General features: G+C 48.2%; 44 non-coding genes across 44 annotated transcripts; all 44 read right to left on the bottom strand.

Moving 5' to 3' along the window:
- Positions 1-93: 93 nt before the first annotated feature.
- Positions 94-166, bottom strand: Trnak-cuu. The gene has a single exon. It is a non-coding gene; the product is annotated as a tRNA-Lys (tRNA).
- Positions 167-618: 452 nt separating this feature from the next.
- Trnar-ucg lies at positions 619-691 on the bottom strand. Its single transcript has one exon. It is a non-coding gene; the product is annotated as a tRNA-Arg (tRNA).
- A 509-nt stretch (positions 692-1,200) lies between these two features.
- Trnat-agu lies at positions 1,201-1,272 on the bottom strand. Its single transcript has one exon. It is a non-coding gene; the product is annotated as a tRNA-Thr (tRNA).
- Positions 1,273-1,610: 338 nt separating this feature from the next.
- On the bottom strand, positions 1,611-1,683 carry Trnak-cuu. The gene has a single exon. It is a non-coding gene; the product is annotated as a tRNA-Lys (tRNA).
- Positions 1,684-2,135: 452 nt separating this feature from the next.
- Trnar-ucg lies at positions 2,136-2,208 on the bottom strand. Its single transcript has one exon. It is a non-coding gene; the product is annotated as a tRNA-Arg (tRNA).
- A 496-nt stretch (positions 2,209-2,704) lies between these two features.
- Positions 2,705-2,776, bottom strand: Trnat-agu. Its single transcript has one exon. It is a non-coding gene; the product is annotated as a tRNA-Thr (tRNA).
- Positions 2,777-3,114: 338 nt separating this feature from the next.
- Positions 3,115-3,187, bottom strand: Trnak-cuu. The gene has a single exon. It is a non-coding gene; the product is annotated as a tRNA-Lys (tRNA).
- A 452-nt stretch (positions 3,188-3,639) lies between these two features.
- Trnar-ucg lies at positions 3,640-3,712 on the bottom strand. Its single transcript has one exon. It is a non-coding gene; the product is annotated as a tRNA-Arg (tRNA).
- A 497-nt stretch (positions 3,713-4,209) lies between these two features.
- On the bottom strand, positions 4,210-4,281 carry Trnat-agu. Its single transcript has one exon. It is a non-coding gene; the product is annotated as a tRNA-Thr (tRNA).
- Positions 4,282-4,619: 338 nt separating this feature from the next.
- Trnak-cuu lies at positions 4,620-4,692 on the bottom strand. Its single transcript has one exon. It is a non-coding gene; the product is annotated as a tRNA-Lys (tRNA).
- A 452-nt stretch (positions 4,693-5,144) lies between these two features.
- Trnar-ucg lies at positions 5,145-5,217 on the bottom strand. Its single transcript has one exon. It is a non-coding gene; the product is annotated as a tRNA-Arg (tRNA).
- A 502-nt stretch (positions 5,218-5,719) lies between these two features.
- Trnat-agu lies at positions 5,720-5,791 on the bottom strand. Its single transcript has one exon. It is a non-coding gene; the product is annotated as a tRNA-Thr (tRNA).
- A 338-nt stretch (positions 5,792-6,129) lies between these two features.
- Trnak-cuu lies at positions 6,130-6,202 on the bottom strand. The gene has a single exon. It is a non-coding gene; the product is annotated as a tRNA-Lys (tRNA).
- A 452-nt stretch (positions 6,203-6,654) lies between these two features.
- Positions 6,655-6,727, bottom strand: Trnar-ucg. The gene has a single exon. It is a non-coding gene; the product is annotated as a tRNA-Arg (tRNA).
- Positions 6,728-7,226: 499 nt separating this feature from the next.
- Positions 7,227-7,298, bottom strand: Trnat-agu. The gene has a single exon. It is a non-coding gene; the product is annotated as a tRNA-Thr (tRNA).
- A 338-nt stretch (positions 7,299-7,636) lies between these two features.
- Trnak-cuu lies at positions 7,637-7,709 on the bottom strand. Its single transcript has one exon. It is a non-coding gene; the product is annotated as a tRNA-Lys (tRNA).
- Positions 7,710-8,161: 452 nt separating this feature from the next.
- On the bottom strand, positions 8,162-8,234 carry Trnar-ucg. The gene has a single exon. It is a non-coding gene; the product is annotated as a tRNA-Arg (tRNA).
- Positions 8,235-8,733: 499 nt separating this feature from the next.
- Positions 8,734-8,805, bottom strand: Trnat-agu. The gene has a single exon. It is a non-coding gene; the product is annotated as a tRNA-Thr (tRNA).
- Positions 8,806-9,143: 338 nt separating this feature from the next.
- Positions 9,144-9,216, bottom strand: Trnak-cuu. The gene has a single exon. It is a non-coding gene; the product is annotated as a tRNA-Lys (tRNA).
- Positions 9,217-9,668: 452 nt separating this feature from the next.
- Trnar-ucg lies at positions 9,669-9,741 on the bottom strand. Its single transcript has one exon. It is a non-coding gene; the product is annotated as a tRNA-Arg (tRNA).
- Positions 9,742-10,237: 496 nt separating this feature from the next.
- Positions 10,238-10,309, bottom strand: Trnat-agu. Its single transcript has one exon. It is a non-coding gene; the product is annotated as a tRNA-Thr (tRNA).
- A 338-nt stretch (positions 10,310-10,647) lies between these two features.
- Trnak-cuu lies at positions 10,648-10,720 on the bottom strand. Its single transcript has one exon. It is a non-coding gene; the product is annotated as a tRNA-Lys (tRNA).
- Positions 10,721-11,172: 452 nt separating this feature from the next.
- Trnar-ucg lies at positions 11,173-11,245 on the bottom strand. The gene has a single exon. It is a non-coding gene; the product is annotated as a tRNA-Arg (tRNA).
- A 502-nt stretch (positions 11,246-11,747) lies between these two features.
- Positions 11,748-11,819, bottom strand: Trnat-agu. The gene has a single exon. It is a non-coding gene; the product is annotated as a tRNA-Thr (tRNA).
- A 338-nt stretch (positions 11,820-12,157) lies between these two features.
- On the bottom strand, positions 12,158-12,230 carry Trnak-cuu. Its single transcript has one exon. It is a non-coding gene; the product is annotated as a tRNA-Lys (tRNA).
- Positions 12,231-12,682: 452 nt separating this feature from the next.
- On the bottom strand, positions 12,683-12,755 carry Trnar-ucg. The gene has a single exon. It is a non-coding gene; the product is annotated as a tRNA-Arg (tRNA).
- Positions 12,756-13,254: 499 nt separating this feature from the next.
- On the bottom strand, positions 13,255-13,326 carry Trnat-agu. The gene has a single exon. It is a non-coding gene; the product is annotated as a tRNA-Thr (tRNA).
- A 338-nt stretch (positions 13,327-13,664) lies between these two features.
- Trnak-cuu lies at positions 13,665-13,737 on the bottom strand. Its single transcript has one exon. It is a non-coding gene; the product is annotated as a tRNA-Lys (tRNA).
- A 452-nt stretch (positions 13,738-14,189) lies between these two features.
- Trnar-ucg lies at positions 14,190-14,262 on the bottom strand. Its single transcript has one exon. It is a non-coding gene; the product is annotated as a tRNA-Arg (tRNA).
- A 502-nt stretch (positions 14,263-14,764) lies between these two features.
- On the bottom strand, positions 14,765-14,836 carry Trnat-agu. The gene has a single exon. It is a non-coding gene; the product is annotated as a tRNA-Thr (tRNA).
- Positions 14,837-15,174: 338 nt separating this feature from the next.
- Trnak-cuu lies at positions 15,175-15,247 on the bottom strand. Its single transcript has one exon. It is a non-coding gene; the product is annotated as a tRNA-Lys (tRNA).
- A 452-nt stretch (positions 15,248-15,699) lies between these two features.
- On the bottom strand, positions 15,700-15,772 carry Trnar-ucg. Its single transcript has one exon. It is a non-coding gene; the product is annotated as a tRNA-Arg (tRNA).
- Positions 15,773-16,280: 508 nt separating this feature from the next.
- Positions 16,281-16,352, bottom strand: Trnat-agu. Its single transcript has one exon. It is a non-coding gene; the product is annotated as a tRNA-Thr (tRNA).
- Positions 16,353-16,695: 343 nt separating this feature from the next.
- Positions 16,696-16,768, bottom strand: Trnak-cuu. The gene has a single exon. It is a non-coding gene; the product is annotated as a tRNA-Lys (tRNA).
- Positions 16,769-17,814: 1,046 nt separating this feature from the next.
- On the bottom strand, positions 17,815-17,888 carry Trnat-agu. Its single transcript has one exon. It is a non-coding gene; the product is annotated as a tRNA-Thr (tRNA).
- A 342-nt stretch (positions 17,889-18,230) lies between these two features.
- Positions 18,231-18,303, bottom strand: Trnak-cuu. The gene has a single exon. It is a non-coding gene; the product is annotated as a tRNA-Lys (tRNA).
- Positions 18,304-19,336: 1,033 nt separating this feature from the next.
- On the bottom strand, positions 19,337-19,408 carry Trnat-agu. The gene has a single exon. It is a non-coding gene; the product is annotated as a tRNA-Thr (tRNA).
- A 334-nt stretch (positions 19,409-19,742) lies between these two features.
- On the bottom strand, positions 19,743-19,819 carry Trnak-cuu. Its single transcript has one exon. It is a non-coding gene; the product is annotated as a tRNA-Lys (tRNA).
- Positions 19,820-20,279: 460 nt separating this feature from the next.
- Positions 20,280-20,353, bottom strand: Trnar-ucg. Its single transcript has one exon. It is a non-coding gene; the product is annotated as a tRNA-Arg (tRNA).
- A 916-nt stretch (positions 20,354-21,269) lies between these two features.
- On the bottom strand, positions 21,270-21,343 carry Trnak-cuu. Its single transcript has one exon. It is a non-coding gene; the product is annotated as a tRNA-Lys (tRNA).
- A 460-nt stretch (positions 21,344-21,803) lies between these two features.
- On the bottom strand, positions 21,804-21,877 carry Trnar-ucg. Its single transcript has one exon. It is a non-coding gene; the product is annotated as a tRNA-Arg (tRNA).
- A 930-nt stretch (positions 21,878-22,807) lies between these two features.
- Positions 22,808-22,882, bottom strand: Trnak-cuu. The gene has a single exon. It is a non-coding gene; the product is annotated as a tRNA-Lys (tRNA).
- Positions 22,883-23,342: 460 nt separating this feature from the next.
- Positions 23,343-23,415, bottom strand: Trnar-ucg. The gene has a single exon. It is a non-coding gene; the product is annotated as a tRNA-Arg (tRNA).
- Positions 23,416-23,927: 512 nt separating this feature from the next.
- On the bottom strand, positions 23,928-24,001 carry Trnat-agu. The gene has a single exon. It is a non-coding gene; the product is annotated as a tRNA-Thr (tRNA).
- Between the last annotated feature and the right edge of the window lie 73 nt (positions 24,002-24,074).

Genomic DNA, 24,074 nt, shown 5'->3' with positions numbered 1-24,074 from the left:
ACACGTAGGCAAAGTTTTAAGTTGCTATTTCCATTACGTCACATTGATCAGAGAAACGGTAATTTACATCTGCAGCGGAACAAAATTACGTTCCGCCCAGCGTGGGGCTCGAACCCACGACCCTGAGATTAAGAGTCTCATGCTCTACCGACTGAGCTAGCCGGGCTGCGTCGGTGACTACGTGTCGGGTCGCACGACACACAGTTCTCGTTTCGGTGGGGTGGTCCCATACAGAATCTCTCCATGCTGCCTAATGTTTTCCTAGCGTCACACACGTCACGTACTTCACTTTTATTTCATAATCATTTCTGAGAGGTACAGGAATTGCATGAAAACCTGCAGCGCTAGTGGTGTCAAAATTAACACACATATTTGATTTGACTCAGAAGCCGAACGGGTTACTTTCCGACGCTGTCTTAGATGCGCAAATGCCAGCCAAAACTCGCGGTGACGGCACTCAGCCGACCATTTCGCTAGATAACACCGTTCTGGCTGTGTGTGTATCAAGCTCAAGTGCATCTCCAAGCAGGAAATGGACAACAGCAACATTCAGACGATTTCGTACTGCTCAATAGCTACACTAAAACGGTGTGTTTCTTTTGCAGAATTGGAAAAACACGACCGTGACAGGATTCGAACCTGCAATCTTCGGATCCGAAGTCCGACGCCTTATCCATTAGGCCACACGGTCACTGGCCGCCAAGTATTCCTTACATTCGTGTCATCTCGAAACGCTCATACCGCTGAGGAATTGTGTTTTCGTTCTACACAGCCGCTGCCTCTTGCTGCTTCCCACCCATTCGTTACATTCAAGCCTTTACGAGACCGACCAAGTAGAGATTGGGAATCAAGACCACACACTTTGTGCATTCGAAATCGAAGGCAGGGCGTCCCTCGCCGCATTTGCTACGATGGCGATTTGCTACTTCTGCAGAAGCGGCGGCGGCGACGACGACGACGACGACGACGACGACGCTCGCGAGAGGCTCTGTGATATTTGAAAAACACATCTAAAAAATATAATTCAGACTGCCGCCTCCCACCCTACGCTGTACCGCTTTGGAAAATGCTTTATCTGCGACATTCGCCTCAATCACATCTGAGAGTAATTCTAAATAAAACACCTGTTGCTAATTGTTCGTCGTTCCAGATACTGCTTGCTATACGGCCACGACGCGCAACTGATTTCGAAAATTCGTTTGCCTCCTGTGAGGATCGAACTCACGACCCCTGGTTTACTAGACCAGTGCTCTGCCACTGAGCTAAAGAGGCGCGGCCTAGCGGTAGTTTTGCGTACTTCGTGCTTACGCTCGTCTGGATCATCAGGCTTAAGCTGACAACACTTCATATTACTGACTAATATTTGCAGCTATGGCGCACCATTACTGCTTGGCTACACATCTCACACGTAACCGATGTGCTCTCCAACCAACACCACTTACATTTCAGAACATGTCTTTGACACATGTCTACGAAATCACCTTCACCTTCAGATACACTTTCCTTGCGACTGATGTACACGTAGGCAAAGTTTTAAGTTGCTATTTCCATTACGTCACATTGATCAGAGAAACGGTAATTTACATCTGCAGCGGAACAAAATTACGTTCCGCCCAGCGTGGGGCTCGAACCCACGACCCTGAGATTAAGAGTCTCATGCTCTACCGACTGAGCTAGCCGGGCTGCGTCGGTGACTACGTGTCGGGTCGCACGACACACAGTTCTCGTTTCGGTGGGGTGGTCCCATACAGAATCTCTCCATGCTGCCTAATGTTTTCCTAGCGTCACACACGTCACGTACTTCACTTTTATTTCATAATCATTTCTGAGAGGTACAGGAATTGCATGAAAACCTGCAGCGCTAGTGGTGTCAAAATTAACACACATATTTGATTTGACTCAGAAGCCGAACGGGTTACTTTCCGACGCTGTCTTAGATGCGCAAATGCCAGCCAAAACTCGCGGTGACGGCACTCAGCCGACCATTTCGCTAGATAACACCGTTCTGGCTGTGTGTGTATCAAGCTCAAGTGCATCTCCAAGCAGGAAATGGACAACAGCAACATTCAGACGATTTCGTACTGCTCAATAGCTACACTAAAACGGTGTGTTTCTTTTGCAGAATTGGAAAAACACGACCGTGATAGGATTCGAACCTGCAATCTTCGGATCCGAAGTCCGACGCCTTATCCATTAGGCCACACGGTCACTGGCCGCCAAGTATTCCTTACATTCGTGTCATCTCGAAACGCTCATACCGCTGAGGAATTGTGTTTTCGTTCTACACAGCCGCTGCCTCTTGCTGCTTCCCACCCATTCGTTACATTCAAGCCTTTACGAGACCGACCAAGTAGAGATTGGGAATCAAGACCACACACTTTGTGCATTCGAAATCGAAGGCAGGGCGTCCCTCGCCGCATTTGCTACGATGGCGATTTGCTACTTCTGCAGAAGCGGCGGCGTCGACGACGACGACGACGCTCGCGAGAGGCTCTGTGATATTTGAAAAACACATGTAAAAAATATAAATCAGACTCCGCCTCCCACCCTACGCTGTACCGTTTTGGAAAATGCTTTATCTGCGACATTCGCCTCAATCACATCTGAGAGTAATTCTAAATAAAACACCTGTTGCTAATTGTTCGTCGTTCCAGATACTGCTTGCTATACGGCCACGACGCGCAACTGATTTCGAAAATTCGTTTGCCTCCTGTGAGGATCGAACTCACGACCCCTGGTTTACTAGACCAGTGCTCTGCCACTGAGCTAAAGAGGCGCGGCCTAGCGGTAGTTTTGCGTACTTCGTGCTTACGCTCGTCTGGATCATCAGGCTTAAGCTGACAACACTTCATATTACTGACTAATATTTGCAGCTATGGCGCACCATTACTGCTTGGCTACACATCTCACACGTAACCGATGTGCTCTCCAACCAACACCACTTACATTTCAGAACATGTCTTTGACACATGTCTACGAAATCACCTTCACCTTCAGATACACTTTCCTTGCGACTGATGTACACGTAGGCAAAGTTTTAAGTTGCTATTTCCATTACGTCACATTGATCAGAGAAACGGTAATTTACATCTGCAGCGGAACAAAATTACGTTCCGCCCAGCGTGGGGCTCGAACCCACGACCCTGAGATTAAGAGTCTCATGCTCTACCGACTGAGCTAGCCGGGCTGCGTCGGTGACTACGTGTCGGGTCGCACGACACACAGTTCTCGTTTCGGTGGGGTGGTCCCATACAGAATCTCTCCATGCTGCCTAATGTTTTCCTAGCGTCACACACGTCACGTACTTCACTTTTATTTCATAATCATTTCTGAGAGGTACAGGAATTGCATGAAAACCTGCAGCGCTAGTGGTGTCAAAATTAACACACATATTTGATTTGACTCAGAAGCCGAACGGGTTACTTTCCGACGCTGTCTTAGATGCGCAAATGCCAGCCAAAACTCGCGGTGACGGCACTCAGCCGACCATTTCGCTAGATAACACCGTTCTGGCTGTGTGTGTATCAAGCTCAAGTGCATCTCCAAGCAGGAAATGGACAACAGCAACATTCAGACGATTTCGTACTGCTCAATAGCTACACTAAAACGGTGTGTTTCTTTTGCAGAATTGGAAAAACACGACCGTGACAGGATTCGAACCTGCAATCTTCGGATCCGAAGTCCGACGCCTTATCCATTAGGCCACACGGTCACTGGCCGCCAAGTATTCCTTACATTCGTGTCATCTCGAAACGCTCATACCGCTGAGGAATTGTGTTTTCGTTCTACACAGCCGCTGCCTCTTGCTGCTTCCCACCCATTCGTTACATTCAAGCCTTTACGAGACCGACCAAGTAGAGATTGGGAATCAAGACCACACACTTTGTGCATTCGAAATCGAAGGCAGGGCGTCCCTCGCCGCATTTGCTACGATGGCGATTTGCTACTTCTGCAGAAGCGGCGGCGGCGACGACGACGACGACGCTCGCGAGAGGCTCTGTGATATTTGAAAAACACATCTAAAAAATATAATTCAGACTGCCGCCTCCCACCCTACGCTGTACCGCTTTGGAAAATGCTTTATCTGCGACATTCGCCTCAATCACATCTGAGAGTAATTCTAAATAAAACACCTGTTGCTAATTGTTCGTCGTTCCAGATACTGCTTGCTATACGGCCACGACGCGCAACTGATTTCGAAAATTCGTTTGCCTCCTGTGAGGATCGAACTCACGACCCCTGGTTTACTAGACCAGTGCTCTGCCACTGAGCTAAAGAGGCGCGGCCTAGCGGTAGTTTTGCGTACTTCGTGCTTACGCTCGTCTGGATCATCAGGCTTAAGCTGACAACACTTCATATTACTGACTAATATTTGCAGCTATGGCGCACCATTACTGCTTGGCTACACATCTCACACGTAACCGATGTGCTCTCCAACCAACACCACTTACATTTCAGAACATGTCTTTGACACATGTCTACGAAATCACCTTCACCTTCAGATACACTCTCCTTGCGACTGATGTACACGTAGGCAAAGTTTTAAGTTGCTATTTCCATTACGTCACATTGATCAGAGAAACGGTAATTTACATCTGCAGCGGAACAAAATTACGTTCCGCCCAGCGTGGGGCTCGAACCCACGACCCTGAGATTAAGAGTCTCATGCTCTACCGACTGAGCTAGCCGGGCTGCGTCGGTGACTACGTGTCGGGTCGCACGACACACAGTTCTCGTTTCGGTGGGGTGGTCCCATACAGAATCTCTCCATGCTGCCTAATGTTTTCCTAGCGTCACACACGTCACGTACTTCACTTTTATTTCATAATCATTTCTGAGAGGTACAGGAATTGCATGAAAACCTGCAGCGCTAGTGGTGTCAAAATTAACACACATATTTGATTTGACTCAGAAGCCGAACGGGTTACTTTCCGACGCTGTCTTAGATGCGCAAATGCCAGCCAAAACTCGCGGTGACGGCACTCAGCCGACCATTTCGCTAGATAACACCGTTCTGGCTGTGTGTGTATCAAGCTCAAGTGCATCTCCAAGCAGGAAATGGACAACAGCAACATTCAGACGATTTCGTACTGCTCAATAGCTACACTAAAACGGTGTGTTTCTTTTGCAGAATTGGAAAAACACGACCGTGATAGGATTCGAACCTGCAATCTTCGGATCCGAAGTCCGACGCCTTATCCATTAGGCCACACGGTCACTGGCCGCCAAGTATTCCTTACATTCGTGTCATCTCGAAACGCTCATACCGCTGAGGAATTGTGTTTTCGTTCTACACAGCCGCTGCCTCTTGCTGCTTCCCACCCATTCGTTACATTCAAGCCTTTACGAGACCGACCAAGTAGAGATTGGGAATCAAGACCACACACTTTGTGCATTCGAAATCGAAGGCAGGGCGTCCCTCGCCGCATTTGCTACGATGGCGATTTGCTACTTCTGCAGAAGCGGCGGCGTCGACGACGACGACGACGACGACGCTCGCGAGAGGCTCTGTGATATTTGAAAAACACATGTAAAAAATATAAATCAGACTCCGCCTACCACCCTACGCTGTACCGTTTTGGAAAATGCTTTATCTGCGACATTCGCCTCAATCACATCTGAGAGTAATTCTAAATAAAACACCTGTTGCTAATTGTTCGTCGTTCCAGATACTGCTTGCTATACGGCCACGACGCGCAACTGATTTCGAAAATTCGTTTGCTTCCTGTGAGGATCGAACTCACGACCCCTGGTTTACTAGACCAGTGCTCTGCCACTGAGCTAAAGAGGCGCGGCCTAGCGGTAGTTTTGCGTACTTTGTGCTTACGCTCGTCTGGATCATCAGGCTTAAGCTGACAACACTTCATATTACCGACTAATATTTGCAGCTATGGCGCACCATTACTGCTTGGCTACACATCTCACACGTAACCGATGTGCTCTCCAACCAACACCACTTACATTTCAGAACATGTCTTTGACACATGTCTACGAAATCACCTTCACCTTCAGATACACTTTCCTTGCGTCTGATGGTGACGTAGGCAAAGTTTTAAGTTGCTATTTCCATTACGTCACATTGATCAGAGAAACGGTAATTTACATCTGCAACGGAACAAAATTACGTTCCGCCCAGCGTGGGGCTCGAACCCACGACCCTGAGATTAAGAGTCTCATGCTCTACCGACTGAGCTAGCCGGGCTGCGTCGGTGACTACGTGTCGGGTCGCACGACACACAGTTCTCGTTTCGGTGGGGTGGTCCCATACAGAATCTCTCCATGCTGCCTAATGTTTTCCTAGCGTCACACACGTCACGTACTTCACTTTTATTTCATAATCATTTCTGAGAGGTACAGGAATTGCATGAAAACCTGCAGCGCTAGTGGTGTCAAAATTAACACACATATTTGATTTGACTCAGAAGCCGAACGGGTTACTTTCCGACGCTGTCTTAGATGCGCAAATGCCAGCCAAAACTCGCGGTGACGGCACTCAGCCGACCATTTCGCTAGATAACACCGTTCTGGCTGTGTGTGTATCAAGCTCAAGTGCATCTCCAAGCAGGAAATGGACAACAGCAACATTCAGACGATTTCGTACTGCTCAATAGCTACACTAAAACGGTGTGTTTCTTTTGCAGAATTGGAAAAACACGACCGTGATAGGATTCGAACCTGCAATCTTCGGATCCGAAGTCCGACGCCTTATCCATTAGGCCACACGGTCACTGGCCGCCAAGTATTCCTTACATTCGTGTCATCTCGAAACGCTCATACCGCTGAGGAATTGTGTTTTCGTTCTACACAGCCGCTGCCTCTTGCTGCTTCCCACCCATTCGTTACATTCAAGCCTTTACGAGACCGACCAAGTAGAGATTGGGAATCAAGACCACACACTTTGTGCATTCGAAATCGAAGGCAGGGCGTCCCTCGCCGCATTTGCTACGATGGCGATTTGCTACTTCTGCAGAAGCGGCGGCGTCGACGACGACGACGACGACGCTCGCGAGAGGCTCTGTGATATTTGAAAAACACATGTAAAAAATATAAATCAGACTCCGCCTCCCACCCTACGCTGTACCGTTTTGGAAAATGCTTTATCTGCGACATTCGCCTCAATCACATCTGAGAGTAATTCTAAATAAAACACCTGTTGCTAATTGTTCGTCGTTCCAGATACTGCTTGCTATACGGCCACGACGCGCAACTGATTTCGAAAATTCGTTTGCTTCCTGTGAGGATCGAACTCACGACCCCTGGTTTACTAGACCAGTGCTCTGCCACTGAGCTAAAGAGGCGCGGCCTAGCGGTAGTTTTGCGTACTTTGTGCTTACGCTCGTCTGGATCATCAGGCTTAAGCTGACAACACTTCATATTACCGACTAATATTTGCAGCTATGGCGCACCATTACTGCTTGGCTACACATCTCACACGTAACCGATGTGCTCTCCAACCAACACCACTTACATTTCAGAACATGTCTTTGACACATGTCTACGAAATCACCTTCACCTTCAGATACACTTTCCTTGCGACTGATGTACACGTAGGCAAAGTTTTAAGTTGCTATTTCCATTACGTCACATTGATCAGAGAAACGGTAATTTACATCTGCAGCGGAACAAAATTACGTTCCGCCCAGCGTGGGGCTCGAACCCACGACCCTGAGATTAAGAGTCTCATGCTCTACCGACTGAGCTAGCCGGGCTGCGTCGGTGACTACGTGTCGGGTCGCACGACACACAGTTCTCGTTTCGGTGGGGTGGTCCCATACAGAATCTCTCCATGCTGCCTAATGTTTTCCTAGCGTCACACACGTCACGTACTTCACTTTTATTTCATAATCATTTCTGAGAGGTACAGGAATTGCATGAAAACCTGCAGCGCTAGTGGTGTCAAAATTAACACACATATTTGATTTGACTCAGAAGCCGAACGGGTTACTTTCCGACGCTGTCTTAGATGCGCAAATGCCAGCCAAAACTCGCGGTGACGGCACTCAGCCGACCATTTCGCTAGATAACACCGTTCTGGCTGTGTGTGTATCAAGCTCAAGTGCATCTCCAAGCAGGAAATGGACAACAGCAACATTCAGACGATTTCGTACTGCTCAATAGCTACACTAAAACGGTGTGTTTCTTTTGCAGAATTGGAAAAACACGACCGTGATAGGATTCGAACCTGCAATCTTCGGATCCGAAGTCCGACGCCTTATCCATTAGGCCACACGGTCACTGGCCGCCAAGTATTCCTTACATTCGTGTCATCTCGAAACGCTCATACCGCTGAGGAATTGTGTTTTCGTTCTACACAGCCGCTGCCTCTTGCTGCTTCCCACCCATTCGTTACATTCAAGCCTTTACGAGACCGACCAAGTAGAGATTGGGAATCAAGACCACACACTTTGTGCATTCGAAATCGAAGGCAGGGCGTCCCTCGCCGCATTTGCTACGATGGCGATTTGCTACTTCTGCAGAAGCGGCGGCGTCGACGACGACGACGACGACGCTCGCGAGAGGCTCTGTGATATTTGAAAAACACATGTAAAAAATATAAATCAGACTCCGCCTCCCACCCTACGCTGTACCGTTTTGGAAAATGCTTTATCTGCGACATTCGCCTCAATCACATCTGAGAGTAATTCTAAATAAAACACCTGTTGCTAATTGTTCGTCGTTCCAGATACTGCTTGCTATACGGCCACGACGCGCAACTGATTTCGAAAATTCGTTTGCTTCCTGTGAGGATCGAACTCACGACCCCTGGTTTACTAGACCAGTGCTCTGCCACTGAGCTAAAGAGGCGCGGCCTAGCGGTAGTTTTGCGTACTTTGTGCTTACGCTCGTCTGGATCATCAGGCTTAAGCTGACAACACTTCATATTACCGACTAATATTTGCAGCTATGGCGCACCATTACTGCTTGGCTACACATCTCACACGTAACCGATGTGCTCTCCAACCAACACCACTTACATTTCAGAACATGTCTTTGACACATGTCTACGAAATCACCTTCACCTTCAGATACACTTTCCTTGCGACTGATGTACACGTAGGCAAAGTTTTAAGTTGCTATTTCCATTACGTCACATTGATCAGAGAAACGGTAATTTACATCTGCAGCGGAACAAAATTACGTTCCGCCCAGCGTGGGGCTCGAACCCACGACCCTGAGATTAAGAGTCTCATGCTCTACCGACTGAGCTAGCCGGGCTGCGTCGGTGACTACGTGTCGGGTCGCACGACACACAGTTCTCGTTTCGGTGGGGTGGTCCCATACAGAATCTCTCCATGCTGCCTAATGTTTTCCTAGCGTCACACACGTCACGTACTTCACTTTTATTTCATAATCATTTCTGAGAGGTACAGGAATTGCATGAAAACCTGCAGCGCTAGTGGTGTCAAAATTAACACACATATTTGATTTGACTCAGAAGCCGAACGGGTTACTTTCCGACGCTGTCTTAGATGCGCAAATGCCAGCCAAAACTCGCGGTGACGGCACTCAGCCGACCATTTCGCTAGATAACACCGTTCTGGCTGTGTGTGTATCAAGCTCAAGTGCATCTCCAAGCAGGAAATGGACAACAGCAACATTCAGACGATTTCGTACTGCTCAATAGCTACACTAAAACGGTGTGTTTCTTTTGCAGAATTGGAAAAACACGACCGTGATAGGATTCGAACCTGCAATCTTCGGATCCGAAGTCCGACGCCTTATCCATTAGGCCACACGGTCACTGGCCGCCAAGTATTCCTTACATTCGTGTCATCTCGAAACGCTCATACCGCTGAGGAATTGTGTTTTCGTTCTACACAGCCGCTGCCTCTTGCTGCTTCCCACCCATTCGTTACATTCAAGCCTTTACGAGACCGACCAAGTAGAGATTGGGAATCAAGACCACACACTTTGTGCATTCGAAATCGAAGGCAGGGCGTCCCTCGCCGCATTTGCTACGATGGCGATTTGCTACTTCTGCAGAAGCGGCGGCGTCGACGACGACGACGACGCTCGCGAGAGGCTCTGTGATATTTGAAAAACACATGTAAAAAATATAAATCAGACTCCGCCTCCCACCCTACGCTGTACCGTTTTGGAAAATGCTTTATCTGCGACATTCGCCTCAATCACATCTGAGAGTAATTCTAAATAAAACACCTGTTGCTAATTGTTCGTCGTTCCAGATACTGCTTGCTATACGGCCACGACGCGCAACTGATTTCGAAAATTCGTTTGCTTCCTGTGAGGATCGAACTCACGACCCCTGGTTTACTAGACCAGTGCTCTGCCACTGAGCTAAAGAGGCGCGGCCTAGCGGTAGTTTTGCGTACTTTGTGCTTACGCTCGTCTGGATCATCAGGCTTAAGCTGACAACACTTCATATTACCGACTAATATTTGCAGCTATGGCGCACCATTACTGCTTGGCTACACATCTCACACGTAACCGATGTGCTCTCCAACCAACACCACTTACATTTCAGAACATGTCTTTGACACATGTCTACGAAATCACCTTCACCTTCAGATACACTTTCCTTGCGACTGATGTACACGTAGGCAAAGTTTTAAGTTGCTATTTCCATTACGTCACATTGATCAGAGAAACGGTAATTTACATCTGCAGCGGAACAAAATTACGTTCCGCCCAGCGTGGGGCTCGAACCCACGACCCTGAGATTAAGAGTCTCATGCTCTACCGACTGAGCTAGCCGGGCTGCGTCGGTGACTACGTGTCGGGTCGCACGACACACAGTTCTCGTTTCGGTGGGGTGGTCCCATACAGAATCTCTCCATGCTGCCTAATGTTTTCCTAGCGTCACACACGTCACGTACTTCACTTTTATTTCATAATCATTTCTGAGAGGTACAGGAATTGCATGAAAACCTGCAGCGCTAGTGGTGTCAAAATTAACACACATATTTGATTTGACTCAGAAGCCGAACGGGTTACTTTCCGACGCTGTCTTAGATGCGCAAATGCCAGCCAAAACTCGCGGTGACGGCACTCAGCCGACCATTTCGCTAGATAACACCGTTCTGGCTGTGTGTGTATCAAGCTCAAGTGCATCTCCAAGCAGGAAATGGACAACAGCAACATTCAGACGATTTCGTACTGCTCAATAGCTACACTAAAACGGTGTGTTTCTTTTGCAGAATTGGAAAAACACGACCGTGATAGGATTCGAACCTGCAATCTTCGGATCCGAAGTCCGACGCCTTATCCATTAGGCCACACGGTCACTGGCCGCCAAGTATTCCTTACATTCGTGTCATCTCGAAACGCTCATACCGCTGAGGAATTGTGTTTTCGTTCTACACAGCCGCTGCCTCTTGCTGCTTCCCACCCATTCGTTACATTCAAGCCTTTACGAGACCGACCAAGTAGAGATTGGGAATCAAGACCACACACTTTGTGCATTCGAAATCGAAGGCAGGGCGTCCCTCGCCGCATTTGCTACGATGGCGATTTGCTACTTCTGCAGAAGCGGCGGCGTCGACGACGACGACGACGACGACGCTCGCGAGAGGCTCTGTGATATTTGAAAAACACATGTAAAAAATATAAATCAGACTCCGCCTCCCACCCTACGCTGTACCGTTTTGGAAAATGCTTTATCTGCGACATTCGCCTCAATCACATCTGAGAGTAATTCTAAATAAAACACCTGTTGCTAATTGTTCGTCGTTCCAGATACTGCTTGCTATACGGCCACGACGCGCAACTGATTTCGAAAATTCGTTTGCTTCCTGTGAGGATCGAACTCACGACCCCTGGTTTACTAGACCAGTGCTCTGCCACTGAGCTAAAGAGGCGCGGCCTAGCGGTAGTTTTGCGTACTTTGTGCTTACGCTCGTCTGGATCATCAGGCTTAAGCTGACAACACTTCATATTACCGACTAATATTTGCAGCTATGGCGCACCATTACTGCTTGGCTACACATCTCACACGTAACCGATGTGCTCTCCAACCAACACCACTTACATTTCAGAACATGTCTTTGACACATGTCTACGAAATCACCTTCACCTTCAGATACACTTTCCTTGCGTCTGATGGTGACGTAGGCAAAGTTTTAAGTTGCTATTTCCATTACGTCACATTGATCAGAGAAACGGTAATTTACATCTGCAACGGAACAAAATTACGTTCCACCCAGCGTGGGGCTCGAACCCACGACCCTGAGATTAAGAGTCTCATGCTCTACCGACTGAGCTAGCCGGGCTGCGTCGGTGACTACGTGTCGGGTCGCACGACACACAGTTCTCGTTTCGGTGGGGTGGTCCCATACAGAATCTCTCCATGCTGCCTAATGTTTTCCTAGCGTCACACACGTCACGTACTTCACTTTTATTTCATAATCATTTCTGAGAGGTACAGGAATTGCATGAAAACCTGCAGCGCTAGTGGTGTCAAAATTAACACACATATTTGATTTGACTCAGAAGCCGAACGGGTTACTTTCCGACGCTGTCTTAGATGCGCAAATGCCAGCCAAAACTCGCGGTGACGGCACTCAGCCGACCATTTCGCTAGATAACACCGTTCTGGCTGTGTGTGTATCAAGCTCAAGTGCATCTCCAAGCAGGAAATGGACAACAGCAACATTCAGACGATTTCGTACTGCTCAATAGCTACACTAAAACGGTGTGTTTCTTTTGCAGAATTGGAAAAACACGACCGTGACAGGATTCGAACCTGCAATCTTCGGATCCGAAGTCCGACGCCTTATCCATTAGGCCACACGGTCACTGGCCGCCAAGTATTCCTTACATTCGTGTCATCTCGAAACGCTCATACCGCTGAGGAATTGTGTTTTCGTTCTACACAGCCGCTGCCTCTTGCTGCTTCCCACCCATTCGTTACATTCAAGCCTTTACGAGACCGACCAAGTAGAGATTGGGAATCAAGACCACACACTTTGTGCATTCGAAATCGAAGGCAGGGCGTCCCTCGCCGCATTTGCTACGATGGCGATTTGCTACTTCTGCAGAAGCGGCGGCGTCGACGACGACGACGACGACGCTCGCGAGAGGCTCTGTGATATTTGAAAAACACATGTAAAAAATATAAATCAGACTCCGCCTCCCACCCTACGCTGTACCGTTTTGGAAAATGCTTTATCTGCGACATTCGCCTCAATCACATCTGAGAGTAATTCTAAATAAAACACCTGTTGCTAATTGTTCGTCGTTCCAGATACTGCTTGCTATACGGCCACGACGCGCAACTGATTTCGAAAATTCGTTTGCTTCCTGTGAGGATCGAACTCACGACCCCTGGTTTACTAGACCAGTGCTCTGCCACTGAGCTAAAGAGGCGCGGCCTAGCGGTAGTTTTGCGTACTTTGTGCTTACGCTCGTCTGGATCATCAGGCTTAAGCTGACAACACTTCATATTACCGACTAATATTTGCAGCTATGGCGCACCATTACTGCTTGGCTACACATCTCACACGTAACCGATGTGCTCTCCAACCAACACCACTTACATTTCAGAACATGTCTTTGACACATGTCTACGAAATCACCTTCACCTTCAGATACACTTTCCTTGCGACTGATGTACACGTAGGCAAAGTTTTAAGTTGCTATTTCCATTACGTCACATTGATCAGAGAAACGGTAATTTACATCTGCAGCGGAACAAAATTACGTTCCGCCCAGCGTGGGGCTCGAACCCACGACCCTGAGATTAAGAGTCTCATGCTCTACCGACTGAGCTAGCCGGGCTGCGTCGGTGACTACGTGTCGGGTCGCACGACACACAGTTCTCGTTTCGGTGGGGTGGTCCCATACAGAATCTCTCCATGCTGCCTAATGTTTTCCTAGCGTCACACACGTCACGTACTTCACTTTTATTTCATAATCATTTCTGAGAGGTACAGGAATTGCATGAAAACCTGCAGCGCTAGTGGTGTCAAAATTAACACACATATTTGATTTGACTCAGAAGCCGAACGGGTTACTTTCCGACGCTGTCTTAGATGCGCAAATGCCAGCCAAAACTCGCGGTGACGGCACTCAGCCGACCATTTCGCTAGATAACACCGTTCTGGCTGTGTGTGTATCAAGCTCAAGTGCATCTCCAAGCAGGAAATGGACAACAGCAACATTCAGACGATTTCGTACTGCTCAATAGCTACACTAAAACGGTGTGTTTCTTTTGCAGAATTGGAAAAACACGACCGTGATAGGATTCGAACCTGCAATCTTCGGATCCGAAGTCCGACGCCTTATCCATTAGGCCACACGGTCACTGGCCGCCAAGTATTCCTTACATTCGTGTCATCTCGAAACGCTCATACCGCTGAGGAATTGTGTTTTCGTTCTACACAGCCGCTGCCTCTTGCTGCTTCCCACCCATTCGTTACATTCAAGCCTTTACGAGACCGACCAAGTAGAGATTGGGAATCAAGACCACACACTTTGTGCATTCGAAATCGAAGGCAGGGCGTCCCTCGCCGCATTTGCTACGATGGCGATTTGCTACTTCTGCAGAAGCGGCGGCGTCGACGACGACGACGACGACGACGCTCGCGAGAGGCTCTGTGATATTTGAAAAACACATGTAAAAAATATAAATCAGACTCCGCCTCCCACCCTACGCTGTACCGTTTTGGAAAATGCTTTATCTGCGACATTCGCCTCAATCACATCTGAGAGTAATTCTAAATAAAACACCTGTTGCTAATTGTTCGTCGTTCCAGATACTGCTTGCTATACGGCCACGACGCGCAACTGATTTCGAAAATTCGTTTGCTTCCTGTGAGGATCGAACTCACGACCCCTGGTTTACTAGACCAGTGCTCTGCCACTGAGCTAAAGAGGCGCGGCCTAGCGGTAGTTTTGCGTACTTTGTGCTTACGCTCGTCTGGATCATCAGGCTTAAGCTGACAACACTTCATATTACCGACTAATATTTGCAGCTATGGCGCACCATTACTGCTTGGCTACACATCTCACACGTAACCGATGTGCTCTCCAACCAACACCACTTACATTTCAGAACATGTCTTTGACACATGTCTACGAAATCACCTTCACCTTCAGATACACTTTCCTTGCGACTGATGTACACGTAGGCAAAGTTTTAAGTTGCTATTTCCATTACGTCACATTGATCAGAGAAACGGTAATTTACATCTGCAGCGGAACAAAATTACGTTCCGCCCAGCGTGGGGCTCGAACCCACGACCCTGAGATTAAGAGTCTCATGCTCTACCGACTGAGCTAGCCGGGCTGCGTCGGTGACTACGTGTCGGGTCGCACGACACACAGTTCTCGTTTCGGTGGGGTGGTCCCATACAGAATCTCTCCATGCTGCCTAATGTTTTCCTAGCGTCACACACGTCACGTACTTCACTTTTATTTCATAATCATTTCTGAGAGGTACAGGAATTGCATGAAAACCTGCAGCGCTAGTGGTGTCAAAATTAACACACATATTTGATTTGACTCAGAAGCCGAACGGGTTACTTTCCGACGCTGTCTTAGATGCGCAAATGCCAGCCAAAACTCGCGGTGACGGCACTCAGCCGACCATTTCGCTAGATAACACCGTTCTGGCTGTGTGTGTATCAAGCTCAAGTGCATCTCCAAGCAGGAAATGGACAACAGCAACATTCAGACGATTTCGTACTGCTCAATAGCTACACTAAAACGGTGTGTTTCTTTTGCAGAATTGGAAAAACACGACCGTGATAGGATTCGAACCTGCAATCTTCGGATCCGAAGTCCGACGCCTTATCCATTAGGCCACACGGTCACTGGCCGCCAAGTATTCCTTACATTCGTGTCATCTCGAAACGCTCATACCGCTGAGGAATTGTGTTTTCGTTCTACACAGCCGCTGCCTCTTGCTGCTTCCCACCCATTCGTTACATTCAAGCCTTTACGAGACCGACCAAGTTAGAGATTGGGAATCAAGACCACACACTTTGTGCATTCGAAATCGAAGGCAGGGCGTCCCTCGCCGCATTTGCTACGATGGGGAATTTTGCTACTTCTGCAGAAGCGGCGGCGTCGACGACGACGACGACGACGACGCCTCGCGAGAGGCTCTGTGATATTTGAAAAACACATGTAAAAAATATCAAATCAGACTCCGCCTCCCACCCTACGCTGTACCGTTTTGGAAAATGCTTTATCTGCGACATTCGCCTCAATCACATCTGAGAGTAATTCTAAATAAAACACCTGTTGCTAATTGTTCGTCGTTCCAGATACTGCTTGCTATACGGCCACGACGCGCAACTGATTTCGAAAATTCGTTTTGCTTCCTGTGAGGATCGAACTCACGACCCCTGGTTTACTAGACCAGTGCTCTGCCACTGAGCTAAAGAGGCGCGGCCTAGCGGTAGTTTTGCCGTACTTTGTGCCTTACGCTCGTCTGGATCATCAGGCTTAAGCTGACAACACTTCATATTACCGACTAATATTTGCAGCTATGGGCGCACCATTACTGCTTGGCTACACATCTCACACGTAACCGATGTGCTCTCCAACCAACACCACTTACATTTCAGAACATGTCTTTGACACATGTCTACGAAATCACCTTCACCTTCAGATACACTTTCCTTGCGACTGATGTACACGTAGGCAAAGTTTTAAGTTGCTATTTCCATTACGTCACATTGATCAGAGAAACGGTAATTTACATCTGCAGCGGAACAAAATTACGTTTCCAGCCCAGCGTGGGGCTCGAACCCACGACCCTGAGATTAAGAGTCTCATGCTCTACCGACTGAGCTAGCCGGGCTGCGTCGGTGACTACGTGTCGGGTCGCACGACACACAGTTCTCGTTTCGGTGGGGTGGTCCCATACAGGAATCTCTCCATGCTGCCTAATGTTTTCCTAGCGTCACACACGTCACGTACTTCACTTTTATTTCATAATCATTTCTGAGAGGTACAGGAATTGCATGAAAACCTGCAGCGCTAGTGGTGTCAAAATTAACACACATATTTGATTTGGACTCAGAAGCCGAACGGGTTACTTTCCGACGCTGTCTTAGATGCGCAAATTGCCAGCCAAAACTCGCGGTGACGGCACTCAGCCGACCATTTCGCTAGATAAACACCGTTCTGGCTGTGTGTTGTATCAAGCTCAAGTGCATCTCCAAGCAGGAAATGGACAACAGCAACATTCAGACGATTTCGTACTGCTCAATAGCTACACTAAAACGGTGTGTTTCTTTTGCAGAATTGGAAAAAACACGACCGTGACTAGGATTCGAACCTGCAATCTTCGGATCCGAAGTCCGACGCCTTATCCCAATAGGCCACACGGTCACTGGCCGCCAAGTATTCCTTACATTCGTGTCATCTCCGAAACGCTCATACCGCTGAGGAATTGTGTTTTCGTTCTACAACAGCCGCTGCCTCTTGCTGCTTCCCACCCATTCGTTACATTCAGCCTTTACGAGACCGACCAAGTAGAGATTGGGAATCAAGACCACACACTTTGTGCATTCGAAATCGAAGGCAGGGCGTCCCTCGCCGCATTTGCTACGATGGCGATTTGCTACTTCTGCAGAAGCGGCGGCGTCGACGACCGACGACGAAGACGACGCCGACGCTCGCGAGAGGCTCTGTGATATTTGAAAAAACACATGTAAAAAATATAAATCAGACTCCGCCTCCCACCCTACGCTGTACCGTTTTGGAAAATGCTTTATCTGCGACATTCGCCTCAATCACATCTGAGAGTAATTCTAAATAAAACACCTGTTGCTAATTGTTCGTCGTTCCAGATACTGCTTGCATATACGGCCCACGACGCGCAACTGATTTCGAAAATTCGTTTGCTTCCTGTGAGGATCGAACTCACGACCCCCTGGTTTACTAGACCAGTGCTCTGCCACTGAGCCTAAAGAGGCGCGGCCTAGCGGTAGTTTTGCGTACTTTGTGCTTACGCTCGTCTGGATCATCAGGCTTAAGCTGACAACACTTCATATTACCGACTAATATTTGCAGCTATGGCGCACCATTACTGCTTGGCTACACATCTCACACGTAACCGATGTGCCTCTCCCAACCAAACACCACTTACATTTCAGAACATGTCTTTGACACATGTCTACGAAATCACCTTCACCTTCAGATACACTTTCCTTGCGTCTGATGGTGACGTAGGCAAAGTTTTAAGTTGCTATTTCCATTACGTCACATTGATCAGAGAAAACGGTAATTTACATCTGCACGGAACAAAAATTACGTTCCACCCAGCGTGGGGCTCGAACCCACGACCCTGAGATTAAGAGTCTCATGCTCTACCGACTGAGCTAGCCGGGCTGCGTCGGTGACTACGTGTCGGGTCGCCACGACACACAGTTCTCGTTTCGGTGGGGTGGTCCCATACAGAATCTCTCCATGCTGCCCTAATGTTTTCCTAGGCGTCACACACGTCACGTAACTTCACTTTTATTTCATAATCATTTCTGAGAGGTACAGGAATTGCATGAAAACCTGCAGCGCTAGTGGTGTCAAAATTAACACACATATTTGATTTGACTCAGAAGCCGAACGGGTTACTTTCCGACGCTGTCTTAGATGCGCAAATGCCAGCCAAACTCGCGGTGACGGCACCTCAGCCGACCATTTCGCTAGATAACACCGTTCTGGCTGTGTGTGTATCAAGCTCAAGTGCATCTCCAAGCAGGAAATGGACAACAGCAACATTCAGACGATTTCGTACTGCTCAATAGCTACACTAAAACGGTGTGTTTCTTTTGCAGAATTGGAAAAACACGACCGTGACAAGGATTCGAACCTGCCAATCTTCGGATCCGAAGTCCGACGCCTTATCCATTAGGCCACACGGTCACTGGCCGCCAAGTATTCCTTACATTCGTGTCATCTCGAAACGCTCATACCGCTGAGGAATTGTGTTTTCGTTCTACACAGCCGCTGCCTCTTGCTGCTTCCCACCCCATTCGTTACATTCAAGCCTTTACGAGACCGACCAAGTAGAGATTGGGAATCAAGACCCACACACTTTGTGCATTCGAAATCGAAGGCAGGGCGTCCCTCGCCGCATTTGCTACGATGGCGATTTGCTACTTCTGCAGAAGCGGCGGCGTCGACGACGACGACGACGACGCTCGCGAGAGGCTCTGTGATATTTGAAAAACACATGTAAAAAATATAAAATCAGACTCCGCCTCCCACCCTACGCTGTACCGTTTTGGAAAATGCTTTATCTGCGACATTCGCCTCAATCACATCTGAGAGTAATTCTAAATAAAACACCTGTTGCTAATTGTTCGTCGTTCCAGATACTGCTTGCTATACGGCCACGACGCGCAACTGATTTCGAAAATTCGTTTGCTTCCTGTGAGGATCGAACTCACGACCCCTGGTTTACTAGACCAGTGCTCTGCCACTGAGCTAAAGAGGCGCGGCCCTAGCGGTAGTTTTGCGTACTTTGTGCTTACGCTCGTCTGGATCATCAGGCTTAAGCTGACAACACTTCATATTACCGACTAATATTTGCAGCTATGGCGCACCATTACTGCTTGGCTACACATCTCACACGTAACCGATGTGCTCTCCAACCAACACCACTTACATTTCAGAACATGTCTTTGACACATGTCTACGAAATCACCTTCACCTTCAGATACACTTTCCTTGCGACTGATGTACACGTAGGCAAAGTTTTAAGTTGCTATTTCCATTACGTCACATTGATCAGAGAAACGGTAATTTACATCTGCAGCGGAACAAAATTACGTTCCGCCAGCGTGGGGCTCGAACCCACGACCCTGAGATTAAGAGTCTCATGCTCTACCGACTGAGCTAGCCGGGCTGCGTCGGTGACTACGTGTCGGGTCGCACGACACACAGTTCTCGTTTCGGTGGGGTGGTCCCATACAGAATCTCTCCATGCTGCCTAATGTTTTCCTAGCGTCACACACGTCACGTACTTCACTTTTATTTCATAATCATTTCTGAGAGGTACAGGAATTGCATGAAAACCTGCAGCGCTAGTGGTGTCAAAATTAACACACATATTTGATTTGACTCAGAAGCCGAGAACGGGTTACTTTCCGACGCTGTCTAGATGCGCAAAATGCCAGCCAAAAACTCGCGGGTGGACGGCACTCAGCCGACCATTTCGCTAGATAACACCGTTCTGGCTGTGTGTGTATCAAGCTCAAGTGCATCTCCAAGCAGGAAATGGACAACAGCAACATTCAGACGATTTCGTACTGCTCAATAGCTACACTAAAACGTGTGTGTTTCTTTTGCAGGAATTGGAAAAAACACGACCGTGATAGGATTCGAACCTGCAATCTTCGGATCCGAAGTCCGACGCCTTATCCATTAGGGCCACACGGTCACTGGCCGCCAAGTATTCCTTACATTCGTGTCATCTCGAAACGCTCATACCGCTGAGGAATTGTGTTTTCGTTCTACACAGCCGCTGCCTCTTGCTGCTTCCACCCATTCGTTACATTCAAGCCTTTACGAGACCGACCAAGTAGAGATTGGGAATCAAGACCACACACTTTGTGCATTCGAAATCGAAGGCAGGGCGTCCCTCGCCGCATTTGCTACGATGGCGATTTGCTACTTCTGCAGAAGCGGCGGGCGTCGACGACGACGACGACGACGCTCGCGAGGAGGCTCTGTGATATTGAAAAAACACATGTAAAAAATATAAATCAGACTCCGCCTCCCACCCTACGCTGTACCGTTTTGGAAAATGCTTTAATCTGCGACATTCGCCTCAATCACATCTGAGAGTAATTCTAAATAAAACACCTGTTGCTAATTGTTCGTCGTTCCAGATACTGCTTGCTATACGGCCACGAACGCGCAACTGATTTCGAAAATTCGTTTGCTTCCTGTGAGGAATCGAACTCACGACCCCCTGGTTTACTAGACCAGTGCTCTGCACTGAGCTAAAGAGGCGCGGCGTCCTAGCGGTAGTTTTGCGTACTTTGTGCTTACGCTCGTCTGGATCATCAGCTTAAGCTGACAACACTTCATATTACGCGACTAATATTTGCAGCTATGGCGCACCATTACTGCTTGGCTACACATCTCACACGTAACCGATGTGCTCTCCAACCAACACCACTTACATTTCAGAACATGTCTTTGACACATGTCTACGAAATCACCTTCACCTTCAGATACACTTTCCTTGCGACTGATGTACACGTAGGCAAAGTTTTAAGTTGCTATTTCCATTACGTCACATTGATCAGAGAAACGGTAATTTACATCTGCAGCGGAACAAAATTACGTTCCGCCCAGCGTGGGGCTCGAACCCACGACCCCTGAGATTAAGAGTCTCATGCTCTACCGACTGAGCTAGCCGGGCTGCGTCGGTGACTACGTGTCGGGTCGCACGACACACAGTTCTCGTTTCGGTGGGGTGGTCCAATACAGAATCTCTCCATGCTGCCTAATGTTTTCCTAGCGTCACACACGTCACGTACTTCACTTTTATTTCATAATCATTTCTGAGAGGGTACAGGAATTGCATGAAAACCTGCAGCGCTAGTGGCTGTCAAAATTAACACACATATTTGATTTGACTCAGAAAGCCGAACGGGTTACTTTCCGACGCTGTCTTAGATGCGCAAATGCCAGCCAAACTCGCGGTGACGGCACTCAGCCGACCATTTCGCTAGATTAACACCGTTCTGGCCTGTGTGTGTATCAAGCTCAATGTGCATCTCCAAGCAGGAAATGGACAACCAGCAACATTCAGACGATTTCGTACTGGCTCAATAGCTACACTAAAACGGGTGTGTTTCTTTTGCAGAATTGGAAAAACACGACCGTGATAGGATTCGAACCTGCAATCTTCGGATCCGAAGTCCCGACGCCTTATCCATTAGGCCACACGGTCACTGGCCGCCAAGTATTCCTTACATTCGTGTCATCTCGAAAACGCTCATACCGCTGAGGAATTGTGTTTTCGTTCTACACAGCCGCTGCCTCTTGCTGCTTCCCACCCATTCGTTACATTCAAGCCTTTACGAGACCGACCAAGTAGAGATTGGGAATCAAGACCACACACTTTGTGCATTCGAAATCGAAGGCAGGGCGTCCCTCGCCGCATTTGCTACGATGGCGATTTGCTACTTCTGCAGAAGCGGCGGCGTCGACGACGACGACGACGACGGCTCGCGAGAGGCTCTGTGATATTTTGAAAAACACATGTAAAAAATATAAATCAGACTCCAGCCTCCCACCACTACGCTGTACCGTTTTGGAAAATGCTTTATTCTGCGACATTCGCCTCAATCACATCTGAGAGTAATTCTAAATAATAAAACACCTGTTGCTAATTGTTCGGTCGTTCCAGATACTGCTTGCTTATACGGCCACGACGCGCAACTGATTTCGAAAATTCGTTTGCTTCCTGGTGAGGATCGAACTCACGACCCCTGGTTTACTAGGACCAGTGCTCTGCCACTGAGCTAAAGAGGCGCGGCCTAGCGGTAGTTTTGCGTACTTTGTGCTTACGCTCGTCTGGATCATCAGGCTTAAGCTGACAACACTTTCATATTACCGACTAATATTTGCAGCTATGGCGCACCATTACTGCTTGGGCTACACATCTCACACGTAACCGATCGTGCTCTCCAACCAACACCACTTACATTTCAGAACATGTCTTTGACACATGTCTACGAAATCACCCTTCACCTTCAGATACACTTTCCTTGCGACTGATGTACACGTAGGCCAAAAGTTTTAAGTTGCTATTTCCATTACGTCACATTGATCAGAGAAAACGGTAATTTACATCTGCCAGCGGAACAAAATTACGTTCCGCCCAGCGTGGGGGCTCGAACCCACGACCCTGAGATTAAGAGTCTCCATGCTCTACCGACTGAGCTAGCCGGCTGCGTCGGTGACTACGTGTCGGGTCCGCACGACACACAGTTCTCGTTTCGGTGGGGGTGGTCCCATACAGAATCTCTCCATGCTGCCTAATGTTTTCCTAGCGTCACACACGTCACGTACTTCACTTTTATTTCATAATCATTTCTGAGAGGTACAGGAATTGCATGAAAAACCTGCAGCGCTAGTGGTGTCAAAATTAACACACATATTTGATTTGACTCAGAAGCCGAACGGGTTACTTTCCGACGCTGTCTTAGATGCGGCCAAATGCCAGCCAAAACTCGCGGTGACGGCACTCAGCCGACCATTTCGCTAGATAACACCGTTCTGGCTGTGTGTGTATCAAGCTCAAGTGCATCTCCAAGCAGGAAATGGACAACAGCAACATTCAGACGATTTCGTACTGCTCAATAGCTACACTAAAACGGTGGTGTGTTCTTTTGCCAGAATTGGAAAAAACACGACCGTGATAGGATTCGAACCTGCAATCTTCGGATCCGAAGTCCGACGCCTTATCCATTAGGCCACACGGTCACTGGCCGCCAAGTATTCCTTACATTCGTGTCATCTCGAAACGCTCATACCGCTGAGGAATTGTGTTTTCGTTCTACACAGCCGCTGCCTCTTGCTGCTTCCCACCCATTCGTTACATTCAAAGCCTTTACGAGACCGACCAAGTAAGAGATTGGGAATCAAGGACCACACACTTCTTGTGCATTCGAAATCGAAAGGCAGGGCGTCCCTCGCCGCATTTTGCTACGATGGCGATTTGCTACTTCTGCAGAAGCGGCGGCGTCGACGACGACGACGACACGACGACGCTCGCGAGAGGCTCTGTGATATTTGAAAAACACATGTAGAAAAATATAATCAGACTCCGCCTCCCACCCTACGCTGTACCGTTTTGGAAAATGCTTTATCTGCGACATTCGCCTCAATCACATCTGAGAGTAATTCCTAAATAAAACACCTGTTGCTAATTGTTCGTCGTTCCAGATACTGCTTGCTATACGGCCACGACGCGCAACTGATTTCGAAAATTCGTTTGCTTCCTTGTGAGGATCGAACTCCACGACCCCTGGTTTACTAGACCAGTGCTCTGCCACTGAGCTAAAGAGGCGCGGCCTAGCGGTAGTTTTGCGTACTTTGTGCTTACGCTCGTCTGGATCATCAGGCTTAAGCTGACAACACTT

This window comes from Schistocerca piceifrons, unplaced genomic scaffold (assembly GCF_021461385.2).
Source record: "Schistocerca piceifrons isolate TAMUIC-IGC-003096 unplaced genomic scaffold, iqSchPice1.1 HiC_scaffold_1702, whole genome shotgun sequence".
Taxonomy (NCBI): domain Eukaryota; kingdom Metazoa; phylum Arthropoda; class Insecta; order Orthoptera; family Acrididae; genus Schistocerca; species Schistocerca piceifrons.
This window is presented reverse-complemented; position numbering and strand designations above follow the sequence as displayed.